Source organism: Heterocephalus glaber, unplaced genomic scaffold, assembly GCF_053883595.1.
Source record: "Heterocephalus glaber isolate CG9 unplaced genomic scaffold, H.glaber_assembly_v1.0 deba00001539, whole genome shotgun sequence".
NCBI lineage: Eukaryota > Metazoa > Chordata > Mammalia > Rodentia > Bathyergidae > Heterocephalus > Heterocephalus glaber.
Window position 1 is genome coordinate 213231 of NW_028258334.1, and position 27408 is coordinate 240638.

Here is a 27408-nt window from a genome sequence, read left to right on the forward strand (position 1 = left end):
TTTAAACACAAAACTTGTGTTTAAGCACAACTTCCAGCCCACTTGCAGCAAGCAGAGAAGTTGAAATAACAAGCGACCAAAGCATACAGAGAAAAATGAAAAAGTCTTCATTTTCAAAACTCCGAACACAGCTATCGGTTTCTTTTTTTCTCCAAAGATTATCGCCTGATAAGTTACTACAGTCCACAGGGAGTTAAAAAATAACGTGAGCACCTCTTTGGACAGAGCAGACAAGATCAGGGAGCAAACAGAGAATAAAAGAGCCACCAATAACACTCTGTTCTTACAAAACCTTAACATCACACACCAGCCCGCGTCAGTAATCACTACCTACTCCGTATTCTGTCAGTCTTAAAATGGAAAGAGGGAAAGCAGGAGAAAAAGCACTTTACCAAGTTGCTTCTGTAGTCCTTAGGGAACTTGTTGACCGGGATCTTGGCTTCATAATAATGCTCATTTTGGAAAAAGAACAAAAAAAGGAAAAAGAAAAAAGTGTTTTCAAGTCTTCTAATTAATGCATGTCACCTGTCTTTCTGCAAAGGAGATTTTACATATTCCTTTTCCCAGGCGGACTGCTTGAAGAAATCCCCTTTTCCTGGAGTTCACCTCCTGTGCTCAGTCCGGCTCTCCGGGAAGGCTTAAACCCCAGGAGCGCTGTCCTCCTTCATGCTTTTACTCCGGGTACTAGCCTGTTCGGAAGTGACAGTTTCTTTTCTGTATTGCATTGCCAAGGGTGGAACTGAGCTTTTTTGAATCTATTCTTCATCTGGGTCACAGAGGAAAGGAGTGCACTGAAGGGGTCACTTGATCCCCTCTATTTTGCAACTCCATTAATCACAGGTTTAAAGCTTTCCAACACTGAAGGTGCTCATCTAGACAGAAAGGAAGAGAAAATGACAATGACCGGGTCCTGTAACACGGAGACCTGCCAAGAAATTTCACTTCGGCGCAACCACAGGAAAACAGTCTTCTTGGTGAAGCAGAGAAGTCAGGGAAGGAACAAAGCTCTCCACCCTGCATCGGGGTGGGCAGATTTACCTGCCAATGGCATTTCCGTTGTGTCCCCTGCTTAGAATCTGACTCTAAACCTTTGTGAATAAGAACTGTATCATTCAATCTCACCAGGCAGAAACTATTCCTCAAGGGCTGAATGACGTCTGTGAGAAGGCAGTTCAAAACATCACAGGGAAGTTGGGGGGGTGGGGGGGAAGCAAGCTCCCAGGCAGGCTTGGTTAATTGCTGAAACTTACAAAGCGAAGAGACAGATCAGCTGGGAGACCAGGACTGTAAACCAGCCAAACAGACTAGAGACCTCTCAAAACGTCTAAACCCATTTCCTCCTTTGGAAAATGAGGCGTCTGTGTTTTTCAGGGTCTGATTCTGTAAGCACCTTTATAAGGAACACACCCGTTGCCACTGAGATTTTTGTTTATTTTTTTTTAAAGTCGTTTTCTCTAAGCACCACACTTAAACACTGAAAACTTACATGTTCTCCTCAGGAGCAAAGTTGAAAGGGTATGGAGACTTAGCAACTGTTCCTTGTGATCAGATTTAGTATCACCCTGTGGGGTCGGTTGTAGGGATGTAAATTGCCTCTTAAAAAACTCAGGAAAGTGTAGCAGGCACTTTGAGTGGGGTGGTGCTGGAATGTTTAATCTGAAAAATCTAATGTATTGCTGCTAGACAAGTGGCTGCATGTACTGTGCCTGTTTCCTTGCTCAATGTTTTCTAAACCTTAGTTTTTTAAAATGACATGTATATTCATTGATTTGTGTACACAGAGACTCCTAGTTTGTTAGTTCCTAGGAGTGCTTCAAAACCTTACACCCTGCAAATATCTCTTACTATCTGCAAGACCAATACTTGCCCTGCAGCCTACATCTGAAATAAAAACTGTTCTATTACAGTAGATACAGTCTAAGCTGATTCCCACAGCTCCTAACAGAATCTACATTTGGCTACCTTCATTATCCCTCTGAGCATTTGCACAAGGGATATATATATATATATAATATACACTTCTGGCTGTGCCAACTTCAATTAGTGTGGATGTGAATTATCAAGTGAAAAGAAGTATTCAAATTCCTTGAGTAACCACGTTAGTGCGTTGGTTCTCTAGTCTGACGTGAACTTGGTATTTATTTAGCATTTGTAGGCAGGATGTTGGAGTGCAGTTGTGACCCACCCAAACAACTTGGAAAATTAAAGTAGTAAGGCATCTGCCAGAGATTCTGGCAGCTTATTACAACAAGCCCTTCAACTCTTCCCTTGGTCACAATTTAAGGTGTATTGTGTATTTGAGATTTAGTCTTCTTTTATGATTCTCAAGATTTTTGAAGTAAATCCCAGTAGTTATTTATCTCTTCCAGCTTCTCACTTTTCCTTCGACTGCCCAGTGACATTCATGTGTTATTAGTTATGACCCATGTCCAGTATATTGCTGGCTCTTTAAGGCAGGTTTACTAATCATACAGTTTTAAAAACTCAAAAGGCTTGTGAGGCTAGGCCTCATTTGAGAAGGGGAAGCTTAGGACAGGAAGTTTAACATTTTTATACTTGGAATTTTAACATGATACAAGGGAGAAAAAAGGTAAACCAAGTAAAATTAAGCAGCTACTTTTATTTGTAGTCGTGCTTTCTTCCATGTAAGGTCGACTGCTTGTCATTTCAGAAAGAAAATGACAATGATCACAGAGTGCAGTGTCTGAATGTTACATGTTAAGTGCTCCAGAAATAATGAGCCCTGTGTTCTAATGTCCCTAGAAGGCTCTGTGTCCCAGTGAGATTACTTAGCTTAATGCCACTCCCGTCTTTGTTAGACATATTTAAGAATTTGGTCCTGTTTCTCACTTACTTGTTCAAAATCTCCTGTATTCCAAGAATCTTTCTCTGAAAACCTTAAAATATCTTTAAGCATCTATTAAATACGGAATAACAGTTCCACTGACAAACGTATCACTTCTATTCCCAAAGAAAACATGTTGAAGTAGAGAATCTGACAATTTATGCAACTATTTAGAATACTCATACTGTTTTGGACTGGTACATCAAGGTTGCCACTGCAGTGAAAGAATGATGCAAAGTATTCCAGGCTATACAGGCATTACAAAGTTCATGCCCTTGTCTGTAGGATGTTGGAGAATGTGCATATCATCATAGCTACTGTTACTTCTCAGCAATTTGCTTAGTACACATAATTGTATAAGGCTGTGTGGACTGCTTTCTATATGCCTTTTGTCATCACATGTCAGTGGATGGTACCCCAATGTACAGTACCCCAGATGTCTGAGCTCACCAAGTCATCCACGTGTATATATTTTTGTTGAATTAAACCTCTTTGTAATATGTTTCTCAAACTTCAGTCATTTTAATACCACTTATTTGTGTCATATTAGCAATCCATCTAGACCATTACTTGATATATTTTTCACTAATGCACTTTTTAAAAAACTTTACATTAAAAAAATTACTTTATATTTATATATTCAGTAAATAAATTTGATATGCCACCCCCCAAAACAAACAAGTATTAATAGAAAAAAAGTGCTAATGGTTCCAAAAAATACCTAAAATCTCTTTCATACAACTGTGTCCCAGTGCAATATGGCAACTCTTCTAGGGAAAACATCAATTACACAGGCGTACCCTAAAACATGATCGACTTTCTTCATCATTCAGTGATGAGTATAACTTGTGGAACTAATGGCATTTTTTTTTTTTTTTTTTGGTACCAGAGATCGAACTTGGGTCCTTGCGCTTCCGCAGCAGGCAGCGAAACCACTGAGCTAAATCCCCGGCCCACTAATGGCATTTTTAAGAACCATTAATTAATATAAAACATGAACTGAAACCAACTGGATGAGGTGTTAAGTCACGGTTTTACTGTATAATGCAGGCTTTCTCAGATCCTATCACTTAGCTGGCTATCTGCTCTTCTGTCTCTGTAAACTCCTGTTGTCAGGTTACAGTGACACTACACTTTCCAATCTTTCATAAGTAGAATTCTCACAACTATATTATAAACTAATAGGATATCTAGTCCTGTCAAATGTACTTAAATTCAGGAATGCAGATATGTTACACTAACTTCTTAGAAAAACTGATCATGGCGTTGCGGCTTTCACAGCTTCCTGGTATTCTGCATTGTGCCCTACATGAAAGACAATCAGTCACTTTGGACTCCTGTAGCACTTCCTCATTATTGAGCCACATTGTGGTATGTTCCTTACACAGACGGAAATTTTTCGTAGGTTCCTAGCATTCCCTTTTATCTTATTATACTCACTATATATACAATTGGATTCAAGGCTTTTTCATTGGCAAGAACTTCCTAAATCACTAAACTCCCAAGAATTCCAGAGTATTAAATTTTGAAGGCTTCTTAGATTAAGATTTTCTAGCTCCTTCATAACATATCAGGTTAGAATAATTATTATTATTTCTTAATTATCAACTGAGTGCTATGTGTATTATACATTCTTATTTATTCATCACGTTTCCCTGCCAGGTACTGTGATATACTAATTTCATGATAAGAAACATCAGGAACTTGTTCAAAATACTTGGACTCAGTTATATGTCATTCCAAAGCTTGCTCTTCATATTGTGTGTGAGAGGGTATTAAAAAGCACACCAAGTTCTTGAACTTTTTAAAAAAGGCCACCCATTCTCCTCACTTGGGCAATGACAATGAATGAATATCTGTTAAAAATGGCGTGCACATTATATACATTCTTAATGGGATATGAGGGGCATAATATATAACAGCAAATTTTAGAGTTTTCAAGATACCCAGGGTTAAACAATTTGACTTCACTGTCTGTGTCTAATGTTTAGGCATAAACACTCTGCTGAGGGTATATGTGTATATGGTAATATCATGAATCTGTTAGCCATTAAATGAGATAAGGCCTTTGGCCATCTCTGAACATGTGTAATGGTGGATTGCTGTTACTTACGCAATACATGGCCTTTGGATTGCCTTGTAAGGCAGTGCTGACTAACATGATCATTTCAAAAGGTAATAATATGCAACACCTCTGATAATATATAATATTTGTCCACAAATTTAATTATGTATAATAGATAATTATTTAATTATCTATACAAAGGTCCAGAAAACTAGCTTTTAAAGGGAGAAAAAATTTTTTGTATGGGATCAGTAAAGACAACATGAAATGCATTATGTAATTGATATTCAGAACTTTATGCTCATTTGATATTGGATCTCAAGGAAAACGTAGCAATCCATTGATTATCCAATTTAATTTATCCAATTTAAAGTGTGGCAGGTGCTCATGTATTTTCTTTGTATTGTACTTCCACTTCTCTCCTTTTCTCTTCATGTTTCTCTCTACCATAAATTTGAATAAATTTGAATACATCTCTAAAAATGCAACATCATTTTGAAACTGTGAAGTGTTATCAAGAAAGTACCTGAAACACTGGGATCAAGCTGGGATTAAAATGGTACCCTCCAACTCCTTCCCTGATTCCTGACCGCAGTTCACACCTGAAGACGAAGCCCCAGAAAGGTGATGTGGGCTCTCTGTCCACGGTGGGACTTGTGCACTATCAGTCTCAACCTAACGGGGCCAACAGGCACGCACTTTCCAGACTCTCCACAAATGCCACTATTTGTGGTATTTTTTTCTTACAGGTAATTCTATTTTTCTTGAGAAAGATATGCATCTGCCTCCTAATGTTCTAGCATAGGCAGGAAACAAGAGCTGAAGGTCTTAGTAATTCATTTATAGACCTTCATTCAGGGTTGCTGGTTGACAGATATTCTTCCCCTTCTCTACCTAATATCTTGGTATCTGTATTGCATGGAGAGAGAAGTAAACTATACCGAGAAAGGGTGAGCTTATGTGTATCCTTGTGCATATGTGTAGGTTATACACACATTCATATAATCCCCCACCATTTTCAGAAATCACCCATCTTCCAAAGTGAGGCAGCTCTTCGTAGTGCTTTCCTCTTACTCAGGGCATTGACCATTTCCCTTCATACTATGTTTTTATGTATCATTCCTTGAAGTTAAAAATATCTGCATTTCCTCAAGATGGAATGTGCTTTTCACTTTTTTTGGCACTAATTGTTGGTTTGGACAATTTTTTAAAAAGAAAAATATGGTAGGAAAGTCTTCTCTCTCCATTATATTAAAACTAGAAATTTATGTTTCACTTTGAAAGAAAGTAATTCACTATGTCTGCATAACAATAAAATATATTTTAAGCCCAAGTGTTGTATTCAATGGTATAGGATACATTCACACTGATGTTGCAACCAGCACCATGGTCCAACTCCGAAACTTTTCTATCTTCCCTAGCTAAAATCCTAGACCCACAAAACAATAACTTTCTCTTCCCCTCTCTTACCAGCCTTTAACAACCAACCTTCTATGATAAAAATGGACAAACTGAAGTCACTGAAACATGCAGTAAAGCAGCATTAAAGCTTAAAGCTGTTACTATTTGATACTAATCCTCTATTAGTGTTTGGATTAAAATAACTGCTTTCTGTTTTTGTCTTAGTTTATATCTTAACTCTCTGATCCCTTTTATAGAATATATTGCATATAATTTTCCTGTCTTTTTTTTATACATCTCAAGTTTATTATCTAAATTATCCATGAGTTATTCCTTCAAATGCTGAGTTATTTGAATAAAACTTTTGACTATTCCTTACTTAATCAATTCCAGCCTTCTTTTTGTGTTACATAAAAACTTCTACCCTTTGCACACCACCTATCACTCAGCCTTGCCTTCAGTAACCAATGTCTCCTGCCTTACACTGGCAGCCACACAATCTCACATGCCTTGTTCCGAATTCATCTGGTGAATCTCTCACCTTTTCCCCCCCTTTTCTACTGAGTATGCATCCTACTCAGCCTGTAAGATTTGACATTAGTATTAGAAACCATCTAATTTCAAGACAAACTAAGCAGTTTAGTCTCCTTCACTAGATTCAATCTCCAAATACCTTGAGTTAATAATTTGGATTATTTATTTTGCTCTGGTGCAATATATTTGCAGTGAATGGCAACACACAGTGGAGATCATAAGAACACTAATATCTCAGGTACCATTCAGCCACTGATTTTGACCTTGTGACCTTTGAAAACACTATCCTTTTGAGGTTCGACATCCTCTTCTGTACATGTGGACATTATGCACACCTCTATCTTCCCAGGGTTCCTCTGAGATTAAACAAGAAGGCATGTTGCTCAATCTGCAATTTAATGCTCTATCATTTTCAGATCTTTGCATCTGCTTCTCTGGCAAAATTATGCTCCTTCCCTTGTACCTTTATTTTTTAGGGGTCAGGGATTAACCCAAGGGTCCACTCTTCTAGCCCTGCTTTTTTCTAGTCTGAATTAGGTGCATGACTATGCAAATTTCCTGATACTCATGGTAACTCCTTTCAGAGTCCTTATCTCCACCATCATCGCAAAGCTGTCTTCATTTGGACTGGAGGCTCCAAGGTGAAAGAATTCTTCACCCATCCTCGTATCCTAAGAGTTAGTCCTAGAGCTCCTTACTGCTACGAGTTCCTTGAAAATAGAGCTTATTCATCTTTTTATTCACAGTACCTAGCACAATATCTGGTTCTCAGCTTGTTTGCTTAACAACAGAATAAATCCTTGGTAAACAGTGGCAGATAAGCCTTTTACAAATTTTCTTCCTGTACCCTTTTGTGGCATTTGCTTCATGGCTGGAATAAGATTTTAAAATTGAATGTTGCTTTTGTCTTCCTTTCATAAACCTCTATCTCTGAAAGCTGCTTTAGGCATTTCTTTTACAAAACAGAGTTCCTACAATATCCTTATGATAAAAAAAAAAATTCCCAAAAAAATAGGAACTGATGGGTTAAGGAAATGGACTGGGAGAAGTCTCAGGCAGGCCCAGAGCCAGCAATAGCACCACTGTTTAAAAGGGAAAGATTCCTTCCTAACTTGTTAGAAGAAATGGCCTTAATCTGGAGAAGCCATTATGCAATGTGCAACCCAGAGTATTTGCTTTCTAACAGGGACCTTTTGGAAGCTCAATTCAAAGGAAGGACTTTTCCAGGAAATGTTACCCCATATCTTGGCAGAACAATGGAGTGGATGCTGGTGGCATGTTGAAAAATGTGCCAAAGTTATCCATCTATGAATGAAATGGTTGTATCTGACCAGGAAGGCTACATTCTGACCAATGTTCTCTGTGAATCTATTTAGAGCCACAAATAAGTGTTTTACATGAATTAGGACATTTACATTAATACCACACACATGAAGACATTATATACATATTTATCAGGTGAGGAAACTGAGGCATACAGAATTTTCCCCCACAGAGATGGATGGAAGAACCAGGATATGCCTTAGGCCTCTGTCTCCAGGGGAGAGACCAGGAGATGACAAGAAACCTCCACTTGTCCTGTGCTCACCAGGCACTGGGTAAGATGCTCTCTTCTCTCATTTAATGTTTAAAACAAATTCACGAGGTAGGGACTATTATTTCTTCCACTAATCAGTTGAGCACTCTGAGGTCTAGAAGAGGTTAAGTGGCATGCTTCAGGTCTTAAATTGGGACTGAAATTCATTTACCAAACCCAATAATAACTTTGGGAAAACTAGTACCTTAAGACAAGCAGTATTGCAAGTAACATATCAACAGAATATTTTTAAAACTCGCAATTATTATCTTAAGCAAAGGTTACTTCATAATTATCAAAGTAGTTCAGGAAATAGCATACTATCTGAAAATATTAAATTGCAATTTAGCTGTTGTTAGATAAAAATGGTAAGATGGATAAACTTATTGTGCCTAATCCTTGTTTTTTGTGGACACGACATTGAAATCATTAAAGATACTCATTTTTTTCATTCTAGAAATTAAGATACTAAAAAAATTTCAAGTATTTTCATATCAGATGGCAAGTGTATATATAAATACGGCATTAAAGAATAACCTTTAAAAATGTGTTTCAGCTATGTTAGTTTTTCTCTTCAAATGACTAATATTCTTTTCTTTTTATAAAAACAATTTGTATCATACATGCAGTTAATTTTTTTTGAACGGATAGCTTCTATAAAAGGGACAAGAGACTTGGCTACTATTTAACCTGACCTTGTATATCAGTCTGTGTTCTTCTGGGGAGAAAGAGAGCCCATTAACTCCAGGCATGCAGTGAATGCTAAGTAAATACTCAAGTAACACAGAGCCACAATTTTTAGAGAAACTTCTCTAGTGTGTTCCCTGTGTTCTTAAAGAGATTACTTTGTTTGGTAGTTTTGCAAAAACATTGAGCCTTCAATACGGCACTGTTTTATGGGAGGTTGAAGGCAAATGAGCTACCAGAGATAAAATGTCAAAACACTTCATTAATTGAGGGCAGAGGGCTATGCTATATGAAGAAATGATACAAAAAGCTCTCCACTAAGTTCATAGCATATGAGCTTTAATTCAGCTGACAAGTTTTCAGTAAATTACATTCTTCCAGGGTCTAAGATATCCCCGATTGACTCTCAAGATTGACTATCTGCGGGTAGTTAATCTTTTTTGTAATCTTATACTAACTATAAATGATCATTAAAATACAATGATTTTAAAAAACAATTTATATATATCTCTCTATATACACCCATAAAGCTGCTATATACATATAACAGGGCTGTTTTGATACTTTTGTGATCCTTACTACACTTGATTTTAGCCAAAAGGCCGAGAAACGATTTGTGATTCTCACTATATACCATATCCAAAATATTCAAATGGGCCCACTTTCTATATTATACAATGCTGTAAAAATCTGAAAAAGACCCTTATAGTTGTGTTTCTGAAATGATGTGGCTTCTATTAAAATCATTTAACAACTAGCCCCACTTCCTTTGCAGGCATCTGGCAAGCTTGAAATACTTGAACAATGAATTAAATTTGGCTCACAAGACTTTATTCAAATGTAATAACATTTTCATAAAGATTCATCTGATAATTATTGAAATTGACAAAATGTGTTGCTTGGAACACTTAATTAATCTGGATTGTGTTTTCTTTATAAATTTTGGAGCCCATTACTTCATTTTTCAGTTCACAAACTTTCTGATGACCCACGAACAGTTTGCAGGCTCTTCACACTGAAGACTAAGCTCTCACCATGAACAACAGTCCCGGAGGTGAAGTCGGTGAGGAAAGGGAATTCTGGTATAAAGTTGTTCATGCAGGGAGACATATTAACTATTTCTCCATAGTGTGATATTTTTTGTTCCACTTTGATAATTATGAGTTACCTTTGTTCATGAGATGAAGAAAGGCCTCAAGCAGTCCTCATATGGGGGCTTACTCATGATCCAGCTCATATTTAATATTATAGATAATGGATAAAAGGAACATTACATTGCGGTTGCCAACTTTGATAACCAAAAACCAGTATTCTGGTTTTTGTTTTGTTTTGTTTTTTAAAAAATAACTGAACACATGAGATTGCAAGTTAAAAATATCAAGTGTGCAGGGTTTATACATCAAATGGCCAAATTAAAACAATAATATGCTTTTCTGGTTTTTGTTAAATTGTCCCTTCAAATACTTGACTAGTGATTATGGACTGAGACAGAATCTCAGAAGCATAAAGCTGCTGGTGGTCCAGCACATTGAGCCCTTAAGAAGGGCAACATAGCAGAAAGTTCATTCATTTTTACTCAGTCTCAGGGACATAGTTCAGAACTGGTTTAGTTTCCTTCTCCAATTTGAGATATTGGAATCCAAAAAGAAGATTTTAGACCAAAGGAAAACACGTATATCAGAGTTTGAAGTCTTGACTCTCATTCTGCTCACCTGATGAACAGATATGCTCATTTTTTTTCTTTGAAATGAACTTTGTTTTCTACATATGAAATGGTTTTTTTTCTTCACTGTTCTTGTTCTCACAGAATAGACACTATAATACAAATAATATGGCTCCATAGTGCAGAGAAGTACTTGCCCTTCTGTGAGTGGGTCGGTACCTACCAGGCAAACTCTGAGGTCATTTTCAATGCTTGAGTGACTCTCGCCACTCACTGGGAGTCACACCCCACCGAACACAAATGTTGCGTGCAGGGTTAACATGCCTTCCATTGGAGTACAGTGAGTTATCATTTTGTTCCCGGCTCTGCAACAGCATGAGAAGGTCAGACCATGCTCACCTGTCCCAGAGAATTAAATGTGTGAGCAAATGGCCTGCAACTTCTTAAAGCTCATTTCTGAAAACCCTAGTCTTCAACTATCGCTCTACATGACCAGAAACAAAATAAATAGCTACAGAGGGTTTAATTCACCCCTAGAAACTGCAAAGCAGTTGTGGGAAGATATAAAATTAATTGTGAGAACTTAACGTTGATCTTTGATTCCAAATATGAGGTGAGAGCTAAGTAGAAGCTCATCTGAGGTCAATCAGTTTCTTTAAGAACCACTTATGAGAATGAAGAGTAAAAGCTGTTGTGTATGAGGGACCATTTATCTACATAGACTGTACATTCAGCAACTCCAGGGGCTACTACAGATACAAACCATTATGTGAGTTGTGCTCTTGGAACTGTTTAAAATGGTGAACCTATCTTTCTGTTTCTCAAATGGGTGACAATGCAACTCTACTTTCTATCTTTAAATAGTCCCCTAAAGTTCAAGTTGAAGCAGTATCTGATAGTAGTTAGGCACATTTTCTGAAATCTACAGCCCAACTTGGCCTCTTTTCCAACCAAACTACTGACTTCTCTGTGCCTCAAAGTACCAAATCTTAAAACAGGTGAAATTAGGGTGATTGGAAGACTATAGGTAGAACACTTCAAAGAATAGTATAAACAGTCGAGGACTCAAATGAATAAATAATCCAATAAGTTGGAGTTTTTACTATTGAAGAAGACAGTGTCTCCTTTCCCCCCCCCCAATCACTGGGATTCTTGCAATGAATAAGAATTATCACAGCTGGCCGGGGATTTAGTTCAGTGGTTTCGCCACCTGTTGTGCAAGTGCAAGGACCTGAGTTCAATGCTTGGGAACAACAACAACAACAAAATTATCACAGCTGTTTTGTTGTGACTCTGCCTGAAGAAAATTTATGGCTCCAGAGGAAATACTTTCTGTGCACCTTTAAGGCTGAGAAATAGAGTTGAAATGAATTCTCCCAGAGCATATGAAAAAGGGAATTTCGTGACTGTCATTACACATTGAAAAGAGTTTATTTATGGATTGAATCTGTGGATAGTTTCAAGTGTCATCCTCACTGAAGGCTAGCAGGAACCCAGGAATGTTCAGATATTGATGGAAAATTGTAAGTATTCAAAAAATAAATGTTGAGCAAAAACGACAAGAGTAAACATATTTCCTGTCTTTTTGGTTCTTTTATGTGGCACTGAAAGCATGACAAGATCAAGGAGCCATCTGAAGAATTTATTGGGGTAATCAGGTGTTCATCAAAAGCCATCCTTTAAGAAAGCTAACCAAGTACCTTTTTACTATCTACTGATAAGCTGTTAAAATAACCATCAGTTTTATTTGTAAAAGATTAGATGTGATTCATTTTCTCAACCCTGAACTAGTAGCCCAGGAAAAATACAAGGAAGAATTGCAATGAATGGACGTTGTACTGGGTATTGACTGAAACCTTTAGGTCATTCCAAGGCAAACTGTGAAGTCAGAAGTATGACTCTCATTTTGTGGTCTTGCCAGGCTTATGTTCTGATAGCCTTTCCTTATCCATACCACAGACACTGCTTCTACAATATCCTCTCCAGGTACCTACAATACCAGTGGCCTCTCCCAGTTAGAAACACCAGCTGTGAAGTCAGAGTCAGGAATTTCTGACCTCAGATTTGACCTATTCTTGTAAGGCTAGGGACATCTGAAAAAGGTGTCATTTTCAGATTCTCTGTGTGTCCTATTGTTTTGTGTCTTCCTATCAAAGATCTAGCAACCATCATATCAAAAAAGTGTCTTTAAGAATCAGTTAAAACGACATCTCCTTTGGAGGTGCTACACTCCCTTCTCAGCTTCTTTCTTCCACCTCAGCCTCCCTGTTTCAGAAGTGAAGATGGTGTTGGGAAGGAGCAGGGCAGGCTGAGTGTAAGGGGAAAAAAACAAAGCAGCTTTAGAATGATGATGGTCGGCCACCTGTATTTGTCCTCAATGTCAGTACAATAAAGACTGATGGGGGTGGAACCATGAGAAATGCAGATGTTCAAGGAAGCAGCTGTTCAAGGAGCAAGAGACAAACATGGCCAACGTTTTCCATTTGTAAAGAGAAATGTGGAGATCTTTCCATTTTAAATGATGAGGTACTAATTCAAAATTGTAGAAAATACTCTCTTACCAGTGCTGGGAAAACCAAACAGTAAGTTTGGGAAGGGATGGTTGTTGTGTTACCAGATTTTCTTTTAATTGAGTTACTATTCTATTAATCTATAACAAACTAATTTATGTGGAATGGCTAATACATCAGTGGGCTAAAATTTAATATTTTATATTTACTAGTAGATAAATGATAGTGACTTAACACAGTATGATTAATTTCCAATAGTAAACATCCCAGGCCTTCAAGGAGAACATTTTTGAATTGAAGAATGAACTGTGATGCTGCCAACTGCCTATTCAATCCATGTATAAAACCAAATCCAGTGGACTTGATTTTTTTTTTTAAATCCTGCATTGTTACTCTTTAATCATTAGCTAAAATCTAAGTGACTAATTGAATGAATAATTTGGTTAGGTCAACTAGAAAAGATAGAAGGAAACTAACATTTATTCAGCACCTACTATCTACTAGGTGTTTTATCTATAAATACATCTACAAGCTAGTTGTGATTATTCCATATTTTGTAGCTGTTAAGTCAATATCTGAAGAGATAATGCCAACTCTTGTGGACCATGCTCTCCCATTATACAATGAATATAATGATGCTACCAAATACTAATTCAGGTGCTTTCCAATTAGCAATCACACACACATACACACATAGCCCACAGCCATTTAGACAACAATATTAAGCTCACCTGGTTAGGCAAGATCAGCTGCCACGTGACAATTCAAAGGAAAGCACTCTGTCTTGATAAGTAGAGGCTTTCCCCCTTAGCTGAGTCATCTTTTGTCATTAGAGGCATTGTAGACAGTGCATGTATTAACTGGGGTTTCATACTTCCTTATGCTGCTGTAAAAACCATTATAGGACTGAGTGTAATTAGCTGTAAGTGGGTGACTTACTTGACCCTTGATATCTTTCTAATGGGAGACTGATAAGGCTGGAGCAGGAGGGATCAACAGGGACTGGAGGAAGATTAAGGGCTAGAAAAATCTGCCTTGATTCTGAAGGGATTTCAGAGTTGAAAGTGAAACCAGTTCTTGCATTTCCATGACAACTTCATGTTAACATCTACTAAGATTTTGATATTTGCTCAGCCTTCTATAAGAAAACATGTCTTTCCATGAATACCATGTACTTATAATACAACATCATATAAATCCCAAATGATCGAATTGACTATCTATTTAGGGTAGTATTACATACTTATGAAGAGAGATCTGTCAACAAATATTTACGGGTCATTGTGGCAAATACAAATAAATAAGCAGTAGTACTTGAAGGAGTTTACAATTAAAAGAGTACTATGCCCACGAAGAATTCAACATTATTGTGTTTTGTTCACTTCCTAGGTCTTAGATCTGAAAATTTTTTGATCTTCACTGTAGATGTCACCTATTAAGCAGAACTTTGGTCAGTGCAAAAATTGCTTGTCTCATATCTTACCGTGTCACCAGTACCTAGGACTCTGCTTACCACATGAGAAACACTCAATAAAGACTGGATATGGGGATGAATGAATATTATGATAAAGAAGCAGGAAAAGAAAAATCCCCGTGGGCTGGGTAGCAGAGAAGATTTCAAAAAGAAGGAATCCTAGATCCAAATCTTGAAGTCAATGGAAGAAAGCAAGCAGCTCTCTTTTGAAGAACAGCAGACAAAAGGACAGGCAAAGGGAAAGTGATGATGCTTGGGGGAATGTAAAGTGTTACTCTAGCAAATCTTGATGAGATTTGGGGTTATGTAAATAGTTTCCTAATAAAAATGGAATGGGCTCCCTTGGGGCTGGTGGAAGGGCCAATTTCTGTGGAGACAGAGAGTGACGGGGTAGAAGACCGGAGAAGAGAACTGTGATAGTGGGTAGTCCTGCCCAAGGCATAGGAGAAAAGTAGAACGCTCCCTCCAACTTTGAGATTCGAGAATTCTCTTTTGGCCTTGTTGCTGAAATGATTTAGAAGAGCTTAAAGTTGTTGAATTATTCCTAAATACAACTTTGCTTTAGTCTTCCCAAATAAAGAGCAAGCTCAATTAATATCAAGACTGATATTTAATGAAACCGTATTTCAGTTGGTGGTAAAAAAACTTGTCTTACAGCTTATCTCTACAAATGTCACTTGGCATTTAAGAAACATTTCCTACACATTTCAGAAGATAGTTAAACATTTGTTTTGAAGGTTTATGATATGATAAAGTGTGTTATTATTTTAGACTCCAGGATCTAGATTTTTAAATTTTTAATCGATGCATCATAATGGTATGTGTCTGTAAGATATAGGGTGACATTTTGATACATCCATGAACAGATCAGAGTAAGTGGTACGGTCATTAGTCCATTTACCACTTCTTGGTGCTGAGAAAGTTCAAAGTTATTTCTACTATGTATTCTGAAATATACAATTAATTACCACCAACTATAGTTACCCTTCTTTGCTACAGAATAATGGAAGTTATTTCTCATTTGCAATGCAACCCTTGTACCTATTAACCATATTCTCTCCGGCTCCCAACCTTCCCCATTCCAAGCCTCTGGTAACAACTCTCTCCTATGAGATCAACTTTTTTAGCTTCCACATGTGATTGAGAACATGTAATAGCTGTCTGACTTACTTCATTTAATAATATGTCCTGCAATTCTATCCATGTTGTCACTACTCACAGGATTTTATTCTTTCTTCTCAGTTCTATTGTGTATAATACACCACATTTTCTTCATTTATTCATCCTCTGATGGACACCAGGGTTGATTCTGTATCTTAGCAGTTCTGAGAAGTGTTGCACTAGACACAGGTGTATAGGAATTTCTTTGATATAGTTATTTAATTTTCTTTAAATATAAACCTAGTAATGATATAGCTGGACCATACAGTAGTTCTATCTCTAGTTCTTTGCAGAATCTTCATACTATTTTTCATAGTGATTTTACTAATTTGCATCTCCACCAAGGTATGAGAATTTTCTTTCTCCACATCCTCATCATCATGTTAGTTTCTTTTTTTCGATAATAGAAATCCTAATTGGGGTGAGACGATATCTCATTGTGTTTGTGATAAAATACCATTAAAGCAGATTGTAATTAAACAGCTTTCATAGAAAAATGTTTTTAGATCTCTCCCTACGGAAGCTCCTATTTCAAATGGTAGTCTACAAAGAACTTCAAGTTAATATGTGACTGCACATCTGATTTTGTGATGAACTAATTTATACTTCTTTTGATTGTATTTGATGATATATATTCAGATGCCTAAATACCAACACAAAAACAATAATAGTTTGTTTAGATTTTCCAGACACGCAAAGAATAACCTTGATTCAAAACAGTTGCATATAATGAATTCCAGGTCCAGGACTCTTATAGGGGAAATTATTGGTACCCATATCTTCTGAATAATCAGCGTTCAAAGCTGAAGCTCCTGGCCTGAGGGTCGTTAATAATTATGCTCAAGAGCTAATTTTTGGCTGTAACTACATGCTTGGCCCATACATTAATAAACCAGAAATGGTGGACTATTAATCATCTCCAGAAACACATGGTAGATGGAGGAACTGGTAGAAAAGAAGCCCAGCTTCCACATCCCACAGTTCGGGTGACTGAGAGATCCTTGACAGTTTCCCTGAGCCCCACTGAGGAACTGAGTCAATTTCCCACTGCCATGGTAGACGCTTTGTGTCCTTCCATGTCTTGTCTCATTTTCATGCTCATTTACTTGTATTTCTTGAAATTTTAAAATAAACTACCTGTACTCCTTGTCTCAGAGTCTACTTGTGTGGGAACCTAAACCAATACATACTTCTTCAATACTTATTTTGTGGCATCAAAGAAGAGTTTTGATTAGGACTTGGCAACTATACTTGAAAGCTGGTCAAAATGAGATGGGTGCTTAGGTTTGTCTGTGTTTGGTGCAATTCTGCAATGCTGTTTGCACATGTCGGAATTGCTCTTAAATCTCCAATAATTTGTAAATCTTCAAGTATTTTAACTTAGGGACAAGGAAAGGACATATTTCCTTCTAGGCCAGTAAAGGAATATCCTTTCTCTTTTCTTTCTTCAGTCTATAAGAAAGGAGAAGCCTACTATGAAATGGGGAGGTCAAGATGACACCAAAATAATTTTGGTGTGATTTTTATTTTTAATGCTAAGTGGCGATAGGAAGGAGTTTTGAGGAAAGAGAGAGGGAGAAGCTGAGGGAGAGAGAGAGAGAAGAGGAGAGGCAGAATGAGATTGCAGAAATGGGAGAACCTCTCAGAAAAGCTGAAACATTTCCAGACTTGGGCTGGGGATGTAAATCAGTGGTATAGTACCTGCTTAGCATGCATAAGACCCTGGCTTCAATCCCCCAAAGCAAACAAAATCCAAAAACAAAACTTTCCCCAGATACAGTGACTTAAATATTTGAGCAGAGATACATAAAGACAAGGGCTCAAATTCCAATATCATGAATGTGTATCATTTCAGAGCTATGGGCTTTTGCAATTCTAAAGGCAGATATAAAATTTGAATTTGGAATTAGTAAAATCATAAGCTTTATGATATTTTGAAAATAATATGTTATTTTGATGTTACATGTTTTTGATCGCTGAAATCAGTCCTTTTAAATGATTCCATCTAGGTTCCTTCAGTCTTTGAACAGGGAATGTATTTGTTATAGTGATCATAAACAGTCCATGATCATAATCTGTAGCAAGTGAAAGTGCTGAGAGTCTGAAATGCGGAAAAGGGAAAGAAATGTATGAAGGATTAAGCCCTTCAACATAATGCTCAGAGCTAATTTCGACCTTGCCATTGGTTTATATATAAACTGACCTCAGATAGGCAGGAAGAGAAGTGAGAAAATAGCCTTGGCTTACAAGGAGGTGGGAAAGACTGTGTATGGGATGGTGGAAAACTACCTATTAATTTAGCCACACCCACCTCTGCGTCATGAACCCTAGAACGCTGTTGGTGCCAATTTCGGTAGTGGATGGAGGAAACAACCTTCACCAAACATAACTGATGATGGTCATGAAGTTGGAAAGGTGCCCGGACCGACGTATACCGATACCATCATAACTACAGGATATCTGTCTTCGTCAGCCCCAAGGAAACATCTACAACCTCACATATAAGCAGGGTAGAAAAATGAGAAAGCTTGGCCTTGCACACTTTACTCCTTAACTGATGCCAGGTTCAAGTACTATCTTCTTGTTTCAGTGCAGTATTTTCAAGTTTACTGTAGGGACAAAACTGTGGTCACTCAAGAGTCACTGGTTATGGCCACAGTACAAAGGCATGCACCACCTCCCTTAGCTGTCAATCCATGCTGATAACTTGAGGCCTAGCGGCTGGTGACATTTCCTCACCACATACCACCTGCCTCTCGTCAGCCAGTGCACATCTGAGCTGAAGATGGTGTTTCTGGCACTTGTCTAGATTTTGAGAGCATCACCCGGCTTGTGGGGTACCAGCCGGAAAGAAGAGGGGACCCAACTCAAGGAAAGATTGGAGAAGTTGGGGTGCTTGCCCTTCATAAAGAAGCAGCTACATTCGCACTACCTATTAGAGGAGGCAAACATGTCACAGCAAGTTTTACCTGCTTTCTTCAGGTGGTAGTGGAAAAATCAGTTCCTTTTCTCAACCCCTTATCAAAATCAGTTAACACAACATTCCACTTAGTAGAAACAAGGCAGGGGACCACGGTCCTCCCTAACAGGATTTTTTTTTTATTAAGAGACATCTTTTAGGCCAATTACACTTTACATCTCTGTAAACCAAGACATCCCAAACTACAGGCAGAATCCACTAACAGATAGCCACAGCCCTCCAAAAGAGTCAAATTATGCCTAGCTGAACCTGCTTTGTACATCACAATTTCAAACAGCTCTTGCCTTCATGTAAGGACTTGGCTCTAGGCACAGGCAGGGAACTCGCAGGAAGATTCCACCAGGACAATGAGCAGGAGGTGAGACAAGGGCAGGGGATGTGTTGCTCACAGGAAATGAAAAGCTCCAAAGCCCAAAGCATTTCCCTTATTTTTTGCCTCATAGTTCTGTTGAGGTTATGCTGCTGAATGTTTTCAGAGCTTGGAGCATATTGGCTTAGTATAAACTATTCATTCTACCTTCAGATTTTTTTTTTTTTTTTACCTTCAGATATTTTCAGGCCCTCTGTTATGATAGTTGACTCAATTATTCTTTAAACCAGAGCATGTATGGGTTTAGTGCTCTGACCTTAAACTCTTCAAAGGCAGGAAAAAGAGAGAATGTAGGGAATTTTGTTTGTCACCAATATTCTTCCTTTACAAATAATTCTTTTTAGGCAAACAAAATAACTGTAGAGTTGTTGGGGACCAAGCTATGTGAGGAAAATGGCAGGGACCAGACTTTGTGACTTAGGCCCTGCAGTCTCGAGGACAATGTAACTTGCTTTAGGAATAGGGAAATATGTGGAAGGCTGCGTATTTCCTGGCTCTGTGGAGAAAGCTCATAATCACAGCACTCCTGAGGGAAGATAACATCTGCAGAGGACAATGCAAAAAAAAAAAAGCAGGAATCCAGGTATGGGGAAGGACCTAATCCCCATTAATTTGTTCCCTTTGTGATGATTAACTCATTTTTATAGCCCCATTCTTACTGCAGTCACTTTTCCAGGAAAAGTACACTACCCCTTCCCCTGAGCTTCTGGCTGGCTAATAAAAGTGGGTCAACTGCAGAGTTTTATTCACCTTGTCCACTAGAGACAGACTTCTCTCCGTCAGTCTTCCCTTATACCTTGAATATTGTTTCTGTCTCTCTTTAGTCCCCATCATAGCCTCCTACAGGTATCTGGGGGTATGCTCAACCCCCGGAATAGAGTGATGAAGATTTGATGAATGACAGAGAAAGGGATGGTTTCTAAATTAACTGGTGGTATATACCTCATGAAGGAATACATAATAAAACAGTTGAGATAAGACAGATTCTCTGGTCTGGCTATACAGGAGGCATTTTTATAAACATAACAGGGGTTAGTGACAAATCTAATGAATTGTTTCAAATGAGTCATTATTGTCATATTAGAGGAAATTCAGACTCATAGAAATACCAATACATATAGCATTTAGCGTTTGCCTACTATGTACACTATTCACTTCTACAGATGAATAAAATGATGGCACAATTGAACAATTTGCTTACGTTAAGAAGCTAAAGATATGGGCTGATTACTTGGGAAGTGTATGAGACTCAACTTTTTGACATGCAGTAATTAATTAAAATTCAAAAGACCTGTGGATTCTCCTTGATTTTTTGAAAGAAAAGTTATTATTTCCCGAGGGGCAGCTATTTACAGAATATATGTAATATATGCTTTCAAGGTGCTCATAATCTAAGGAAGGACAAGCTCAGCATGGAGCTCCTGTGCAGTACCTTTAGATTACATGCTCCTTTCAAATAGTAGTGCATATATACATATATTCATATGTGTATATTTTTTCCCAGAAATCCTCCTTCTTCCTAATTTGAAAGAATATCATTTTGTCAAGGGACGATCACGTTAAAGAAAATAGTTTGGGGTTGAGCCAGAATTCTGAATATTTGAATTCTAATTTGGTTCTAAACTCAGGAAAAACGTCTATTCTCTTGTTATAATACCATTAAAGCAAATGGATTCCATGATGCATGTAAAACTAATCTCCTGACCTTTCATAGTAATTTTACCATTTGAAAAAAGTTTCACACATTCAGTTGTGGCAAGGAAACAGACATTTACTCAGACTCTGTGGACTCCGGCTCAGCTGACACTAATTTTCCATTGATGGGGAGAGAATCATTGGAATTACATAGCCATGGTTGGCTTTAGACTGGTCTTATATAAACTCCAGTCATAATTCGGTGTCTATTTTTTTGTGTGAGAGAAATATGAATTAAGTCTTATAAAAAGATGTTACTACTATCTTTGAGGTGACCTATAATTACTGTATCAGGTAGAGCTGTATCTCTGCGGTTAACTAATTATGTATTTTAGGCATTTGTAGTATTTAGAAAAGAACAGTTAAAAACTCTGCTGAAACAAGCAATAAAATACTCTGTTCTGAAATTGTTTCTACAAATGTCACATTAAGAGTTTTTCCACAGAAGGAGAGTCTTTAGAAATGGGTTTTCTAAATGCAAGTGGGAAGATACTTTCTAAATCTTGAACTACTTCCAGAAACAAGGGAAAAACCGAAAAGTAAAATAAAGTAAAACTTTCTACACTATTTCTTTTTTTAAATTATATTGGTACATTTAAGGTATACCACATAATGACATTCATCATTGGAAATTTTCACCTTTTCATAATCCATCTTGGTTCTTATTTTTTCCCCATTCCCCTGCCCTCCCTTCAACCGCTCCATCCCTCCCTATCTACAAAGACTTTATTTCCATTTCTCCATTTTCTCGTATTCATTCCATTCCCTTCTTTCCTCTCCCCTACCCCTCCCACTTCCCCCTCCCCTTTGCCCCTTTTCTTCCTATTTCACACTATCTATTATACCTTTTAGTCCTTATTTATACTTTCAGTTTCTCACACTAGAGAAACTATTCGGTATTGACACCAGTTTTTCTAAAACAATAAAACAAAACTACTGCCCAGGATCAGGGAAGCAGCCACCTAGTATGAACCAACAGTGTTAGAGCAGTCCTGTCACATTCCCAGTCACACTTTTCTGATTTCCTGAGTCTCCAGTCAATCTTCTTGTCTCCTATTGTAGAGCCTCTCTTTCTCTCTCCTTCTCCCTCTCTCCCCTCCGTGTGTGTGTGTGTGTGTGAGTGTGTGAGTGTGTGTGTAAGTGTGCAGGCAAACTCCCTATTATGGATAAGTTGATGATTAGATGAGAGAAATGCTAGCCAAATTGCCTAAATGAATTTAAAACACTATTTGGCACTTAGACTAGGAACACAGTATCCAAAAGGGTATGACTGACCTATTAAAATATAAAATATTATATATAATTTGAGGCTTTATGGACAATACCTTATATATAAATATAAGCTATGTTTTATAAGAAACCTAAATACAGGAGGAAACAAGGTGAAATATTTTGCCTTGACAACTTACTGAAATTATTTCTATTTTTGCTTTAGTTTTGGCTGTGCTGGGTATCAAACCCAATATCTCCTGCATGCCAGGTAAATAGTCTATTAACTCGTTACTTAATTCTAACTTAAAAGTATCTACTTGTAATCATACTTATTTGATATAATGCATTATCCACAGTTTGTCTACTGTGATTTATAAAAATACTAACATTCATATGTTTTTAAAATTCAAAAACCATTTTATAAATACAACACACTGAAATAGGACACATCTGAGTTGTATAGATTGAAAAAATGGTCAAAAATCTGATGAAGAGGGCATAATTTAGTAATAATTATTAGACTTTTTCTTTACTGAGACATACTCGTGCTAGATAGCTCAGGCTGGCCTTGGACTCACTATGTATCCCAGGCTGTCTTCAAACTCACAGCAGTCCTCCTGCTTCAACCTCCTGAGTGCTGGAATAAAAGTGTGCCAGCACATCCAGCTTCGATTTTAAAAATTGTGAAATTAGAGAACGCTTATTTCACTTTTCATTCTTTTGTTTCCCTCCCTCCCTTCCTTCCTTCCTTCCATTTTCTTATTGACAAATCAACCCACTTACCAATCAAGCAACAATTCTCTTTGAAGGCTTTTGTTTCTTTTACCTTAAAACAAATCAATTAAGTAACCTTTTTTTTTTCAGTTAATCAATTTCTTTGTAGCAAATAAAAAAATCTGAAGCTCAATTTCCAAATTGGTTGGTATAAGGACCCATCCCAGGTGAAGTGCAGAAAAGTACTCCAGCCACGGATGAAATACAGGCTCTCATGACCTTTACATTAAGCTTAACCTATTTCTACCAATTTCAGCTTTTATTCTATCTCTCTGAATTCTTTCTACTCTTACTCTTCCAAGTTGATATCCTCATTCATTCTCACAATGCAGCTGCCGTATTACCCAGCCTGCAACTTCTCTGTTCCCCCTGGGAACGCACTCCTAGAAACTAGACTTGAACTTCTCTGTTGCCCCTGGGAATGCACTCCTAGAAACTAGACTTGACCAGGGCCTTCCTCCTATGACATGTGTGGCCAGGCATCTTCCAATGTATTGTTCTTCCTGAACCAGATTTTCATGCTCAGGGCTCACTGAGATTCTTCAATGACAACCCCTGTGACAGGTAATATTTAATGCTTAAACATAAATATACTTTTAAAATCTTGTCTCCTGCTGAAATTCTTGTCTTTGTGATTTCCCTGTTCTTTTTCCTTTCTCTCAAATACCTCTTTTAATATGTAGGGGGAAAAGAACCCTAAAAGTGAAGCTAGAAATTTTCTAAGGAATTGTGGACTTGGAGCCTCAGGACTGAAGAGTGTCAGGAAGGACATCTCTTCCTCCACTGTATGCGGCCTTTTCAGGCTCACTAATCATTGCCAGTAGCAAAAAAAGCACAGAATGAAGTGCAGAAAAAGTGCTGAATGAAATTTGGGAAGTATAGAGAAGCAGGAAGTGAGCTTCACTTTTATATTTTACGACCACATCACTGGTGTCTTATTAAAACATGTTTTATAAAACAAGGCTCTCACATGTATGTGTGCACATACTTTATTTACAGGATCTACTCAAGCATCATGGAGCCATTTGGGGTTGAGAATTTATGGATCCATTAAATACAACCTTAGCCATATATTTGATTCAGGAATTAAAAAACACTACTAAAATTTCTTATTTATGCAGCAATTCATTTGCTCTCTAGAAATAAAATAGTTTGAAGATGTCTTCAAATCTCAGGTATGTAAGTTAGCTATACAATGGGGGAAACCCATGTCACTTCTGCGGACCACGTGTTAAACAACTAATTAAGATACACAGTTGGTAGAATAATTAGCACAGTGACTTGGTTCAACTTTCATAAATGTGTTGGATTTTTGGAAGAAGTCCAAAAACTACATATTAAGGAAAACAGTGCAAGTATTTTATTGTTTGAGTTTTTATCACTCACTAGCAGGGCTGGTGAGGAAGGCAACAGCAGCCTCTAATTAAGCCTAGGAGAATGGAGCAATGTTGCTGCATGAGACCAAAGGCAACTGATCATGAAAATGAGATGCTCCTGAAGTTGCTGGTTCTATTTTGCCTAGTTGGCCCAGTGACCAACTTACCAGCCCATGTCATCCCTTTGGGATAATAGCACAAGCGTAGAGGAAGAAAAAGGTCACTCTACTGAGACTGCTTTCCTGAGTTTGTCACTAAGCCCGCTAGGCACTGTAGCTGAGAATCCTGGTGTTCTAGGAATTTCATGGCTGCTCAGCGAAATCCAATTCTACTCCTCCTATGTTACATATTAGACTATTGTTTAGAAAGATTCAGTGTCTTCCTTGCCCCTACCTTCCACCCTCAATGATACTGGACATTTTGTTTCATTTTTGGCACCGAGGATCAAACCCAGGACCTTGTGCTTGCGAGGCAGGCACAGCACCACTGAGCTACGTCCCCGGCCCAGTGATACTGGGCAGGATCATGCATTTTGACTAAGAGAAAATGGGTGCAAATGATCCTGCTTGCTCTAAGCTGAGCCTTGTGAAGTACCAAGAGTTTCTGGAATGGTCACCTGTTGCATGACCATAGTATGCTGAGGGAAACTGTTTGTCCAAGAAGGAGCGACCTGAGGGACAAATATGAATGCAAACTTCACGAACGCACACTGAGGTGATGAGCACTGACCCACAAGCACACCGGTGAGTAAGATGCTACTATTTTGTATGTAGCATTACGGTAGCATAGCTGACTAATACAGTTTGCAATGAAAGTAATAGAGGAAATATATTTTATGCAATTATTCCACAAGCTTCCTATTGATTTTATCCATTCAAACCTGCCCTAGCAACCCAACTCCTCCTCACCACTCCTCAAATCTGCCTTACAGAGAGTGGAGTGACCCCACCTTTCTTCAATTCCTATTTGTCAAGTTTTTTTGAGGTACTGGGCAAGGAACCCAGCAAAGTTCTACCACTGAGCTGTAGTCCCAGTACTTTTTAATTCAAGACATGAGCTTGTTCAGTTGCCCTGGCTGGCCTTGAACCTACAATCCTCCTGCCTCAGCCTCCCAAATAGCTGGAATTATAGGCATACATCAACACAGCTGGATTCAAACCTTTTTTTTTGGCCTCACAATGTAGTTCCGGCTGGCTTTGAACTTACTATTCATCCCAGGCTATCCTTAAACATGCTCTCCTCCTACTTCAGCCCCCCACCCCTACCCTCCAGCGCTGGGATTACCCATGTTTGCCACCACACATAATTGTACGTCAAATCTTTTATTGAAGATTCAATTAAAATTTATACATTTCACGAGGAACTCCAGATTCCCCCACTTTTTTCTCACCCTGAGAGGAGTACTTCTTTTTCTAAACCCCTTCATTTCTCTCTTGTTTTACTCATCATTTTCTGCAATAAACTTCAGTACCCCTAGTACTGTCCTCTGTCAGTTATTGGTTAACACATGCCTTAGTATTTGAAAGTGCTTTAAGGACTAGAAAACCTTTCTTGACCTTCAAACAGTCTAGGCCCCTGCCATTCACACTCAGGTACAATTCGATCTACTCTCCCTCTAAACTGCTTCTCCTTTGGATATTATCTTAATTCAAAATAAACGTCATCACCAATGTCCTAGTTGCACCAGGCAGAATACTTATGTCGCTCATCTAATATTACCCAAGTGCTCTTTAGCTGAAACTCCTTAATATCGATCAAAACAGTCCAAGTCTCTCTAGCCCCACTGACAATATCTTAAAGCCCTTCACCATTTCTGACTTATTTGAAGTGGACTCTATATATGTCCCAACCAAGAACCATTCCTCCTTTTTACTAGGCCCTTAGTGTAATCCAAATACTCACAAAACTTTGCAGCCATGTACTTACAGGGCAGCGAGCCTCAGGTGCAGCCCCACATGGGAGACTTGCTAGTCTCAGCTAGTCATGGAGGTAATGTCTCTGGGGTAGTGACTGGCTAAAACATTGACACATGATACAATTTTGTTCAGTGAGGCATTGAAGGGAAGTCATCTAGGTGTAGTCTCTCTGGGAAGGATTTTTCTCTATTTTAAAAAGACAGCATGAAGAAAACATGTTCCTTTTTCTGCATTTTTAGTTATCTGCATAGAACTGGAATTATGGTAGACATCTGTCAGAAGACTAATCAATTCTTGAGGATGACAAGAGATATGGATGAAAAGGACTCAGGCAATTGATAATGTTCCTGTGTTACTACATGACTGACTTTCTTATATCAGGGATGTTTATGGTTTAATCCAATCGTGTTGTAGTTTTCTGCTACGTATAGCTACAAACATTCTAACATGTCTATCTGCTTCACTCATTGAGAGTAATAAGAATCTAGGTTTGGTGATAAACATCTAAAAGAATTAAAAATTTAAAGACAAGGCTACATTGCCTTATATTAATTAATAAAAAAACCTTATTAATGTGGAGCCATTAACTTTGAGGAAAGACTAGAGTAGTCTTCTGATTAATGTTCTGGGGCAGAGAATAAAAAAGGAAAGTGTAATAGACCTTTGAAAAAGAGATAAAATTATCTCAAGCATTGTACTGTACCAAATCAGAAGCTTCCAGGAATGTGATCTGAATCAGTTTCTTCTCTTTTCCACCCCCTGCCTCTCCTTTCCCCTCTCAGCTGTTATTACTTCAAAAGCTAAGGAATTCAAAAAGGGAAAAACCCACCAACCAACATATATAGCAAAGCTTTGAACAAATATACAAAAAAAGGTCAAGGCATTACCTGAACCCATAATGACATTAACTTTTCAGGGAATTAACACTGAATAATGCAATAGTCTCTGCGTCTACAGAATTTCTTGTTATAAACAAGATTTTGAAGAGTGATGAGAAAGACAAACTCTCTTCCTTCTTTCATTTTTCTGGTAAGTACAATACCTGGTAAGCAGGACCTATGCAGCAGTCTGTCAAGCAGCAGGACCCTTATGTGACAGCAGAACCAACTCTCCGTTTGCATATGGAAATGATGGAAAACGATATACAATGTTGCTAATCAACAGTGTGG

General features: G+C 37.9%; 1 long non-coding RNA gene across 1 annotated transcript in view; it reads right to left on the reverse strand.

Annotated features, from left to right (window-relative positions):
• LOC147824456 (uncharacterized) overlaps nucleotides 1–27408 on the reverse strand; it is a 230887-nt gene extending 203479 nt beyond the window's left edge. The window contains exon 1 of the long non-coding RNA XR_015442329.1: nucleotides 393–27408. This is a non-coding gene — a long non-coding RNA (uncharacterized LOC147824456). The remainder of the gene's footprint in view (nucleotides 1–392) is intronic.